This window comes from Rhincodon typus, chromosome 8, assembly GCF_021869965.1.
Source record: "Rhincodon typus isolate 14 chromosome 8, sRhiTyp1.1, whole genome shotgun sequence".
NCBI classification, from domain to species: domain Eukaryota; kingdom Metazoa; phylum Chordata; class Chondrichthyes; order Orectolobiformes; family Rhincodontidae; genus Rhincodon; species Rhincodon typus.
In genome coordinates this window covers 24,819,653-24,822,775 of record NC_063339.1, presented here as the reverse complement: position 1 = coordinate 24,822,775, position 3,123 = coordinate 24,819,653, and positions in this window count along the sequence as shown.

Below are 3,123 nucleotides of genomic sequence, written 5' to 3'. Positions count from 1 at the left end.
TTAGAATGTGCCCTCGACACAAAGGAACTCAGAACAATTTAGAGAGCCTTCCTGAACCAGTGCACTAATATGACTAGTTTTGAAGGAGGATTCTGGTCTAAGTGAATTGAATCTTGAACTAATGTAAATGGTTATATAAAAGGTATAGGCTTATGATTTTGGTATCTTTTATGAGAGAATTACGAGCCTCTGGCATAAATTTCTGGCTGTGTTGGTGCTAACTTTCCAAATGGACCTGGATCAGATCCAGATTGGGGCAGAGATTGCATCCTGTGGAAGGGAAGTGCTTTTGTAAATCAACCTTGAGCTCCATAACTTTGATCACTTGAAAGATTAGAGAGACTTTTTTGAACAAAAAGAAATGCTTGCATTTCTGCACCTTTTGTGCCCATGGGACATCTTAAGTGCTTTGAAGCCATTGGAATAGCAGCTTTGAAGTGTAGTTGCCGTTATAACCAGCAGTGCACAAAACAATCTCTTCCAAGCAGTGATGCAACACTGACCAGATAATCTGTTTTAATGATGCTGATTCTGGGAAAAATATTGGCCAAGATAACATCTGCTTTATTTCAAACATCAGGTTAACAGGGCTACAAGCATTGTTAGAGACAACAAGGTGCAGGGCTGGATGAACACAGCAGGCCAAGCAGCATCATAGGAGCAGAAAGGCTTAGCATTGTTAGATGCTTTTCCTGAGTAATCCTTGGCTGTGCATATTTACATGTATACTCCTAGTGAATGCTAGCTATTTATCTCAGAGTAAGGCTCTGTCACTCCTTCCTGTACTCTAACACACTTTATCTAGAGCTATCCATTCCAGGCTGCTCTCCAGCGTAGTGTCTAAGACCATCCAATACATGTCCCATTTTTCTTTTCTGCTGTGCTGATGTCAGCTTATCAGTTACACAATCATCATCTGCACAATCCATTATTACTGAACTAAGCGATATCCTACTCTTGTCCAAATCATGCTATGGAATCTTATCATCAACCTGAGATGTCAGATCAAGTTTTAGTGTTATGTCTTCTCCAAAGGCAGCATCTCTGACAGTGCAGCATTCCCTCCAAACTGCATTTGATTTTTGAATTCAGATTTTAGCACAGGACATGAACCAACAAGCTTCTGTCTCAGTGATGAGAGTGTTACACTTGACGCTTTGGACCTGACTTTAATTCACTCAAAACCTATTCACTTAAGCAGAGTTAAAATCAGATTAAAATATTCCAAATTCTCTCTGGTTTTTCACTTGCCCAAGGACACTACATGACTATGAGGCTAGATGGAAATTTAGCAGAACGGGAGGGGAGTGAGCAGAGATGTTAAGCTCATTCCCACCACTGATTTTGTATGCTTGTAACTCACCTTTGTATAAATTCTAAGATTTATTTTCTACTGGTTTGGTGGATTTCATCTGTATTATATGGTTGTAGCAAGTAGAAACTCCACTGCTGAATGTTTTCAGTATGTTTTACTGAAAATCTGAATTCTTCTGTATTCATCATGTCTGCTTGCTCTTGGCTGAACATATTTTCTTTATATTTAGAAACTTATTCTCAATGGAAAATGTTAGTCAGGTTTTCCAAATCACACACATTTCGTTGCTGAGGATTAGTTTGTATAATCTCTAAACGTCATTGAAAACCTGCTCAGCTGTGTTTCCATCCATGAAAGAATTTTCTATTTCTCTAAGTACATAAACCATATTTATAGCTGCAAACAACACTGATGCTTGTGCAGGGATTTGACTGTATTAGCTTGTCTTCTTCATTTTACATAAAGCAAAATACTGTGGATCCTGCAGTGCAACATTAAAGCAAAGTGAAAGAATGTTGGAAAAGTTCAATAGGTTCAGAAAACATCTACAGAAATTGAAAGGGAGTTACCCTTTCAGATTGATGACTTTTCAGGATGTTAGTGAGATGAACAGCTCTATTCAATTACAAAGCCAGGGAAGAGGGGGTCAGGGAGTAATTAAAAGAGAGGTGTGTGAGAGCGTCAGGAGAGCTGGAGTGGTTTGATGACAAAGAAATGGTAGGGCAAGGTAAAAGCAGGTGATGACTGTCCAGATGAGGTGTAAATATTTACAGCAGAACAGCAAGGTGGAAGAAAACACGAAAAATCTAACAAGGGAAGCCTACTTACAGCAGGAATGTGACAGGAAAAAAAACACATAGTCCCCAGGAGTGAGTGGAGAGGTTAGGTTATTAATCCAGAGACCCAAATAATGCACTGGGACACGTGTTCAAATCCTGCTGTGGCCTATGACGGAATTGAATTTACTTCGGAAAAAAAACCTGGAAGTTTAATGATGACCATGAAACCATTGTCAGTTGTTGGGGTAAAAGCCCACCTGGTTAGTAATGTCTTCTTAGGAAAGGAACCTGGTCTGGCCTGTGCACATTGGGTCCTCCTGTCCTTAGATTATATCCCCCTTTGTGCCTCCCCACCTCACTCCAAAACCCACCTCCATCTTGACCCCCTTTCGCTCTCCCTAGGCTGCCTGATCCCTCCGTACCCAAAAAAAAGCCAACATTTGACACTGATCTTCTTCATGGGATGCTTGCAGTTCCAAGAGCTACTGAGTTCTAGCAGCACTGGTACTGCAAAATACTCTCAGACAATACTATCCTTAATCAGCTTAATAACTCTACTTCTATCTCCACAGATGTTGTCTGACCTACAGCTGGGTCCACCATTTTCTCCTTCAATTCTATTTTACACTTTTTTTTATATTAAGTGTTTTAGTAAAGAGATACATTGATTTACTTGATATCAAATCAGATAAAATTCGATGTTGCAGTTTAAGGTTAAAACTTTCAGTTTGTCATCTCCTTAGGTGTCCTGCAATCCCTCTTAATTCATATTTATGGACATTAATTATATCTAACAATTAATAGGTTTACAGTTTCCAGTTTCAACCTATGTTCACTCAGTGACATTAGATGTTTTGCTGTTACTGAATATCCAATGACTCTTGCTGAAACGTTTCTGATCATAGGGAAGTGTAGGCAAATAGTCTAACTATTGCATTAAGCAAGAATAGATCTCTGTTATACATATCTTCTTTGCTAAGCTGCTAGATATATTTTCAAAAGTCACACAACACCAGGTCATAGTCCGGG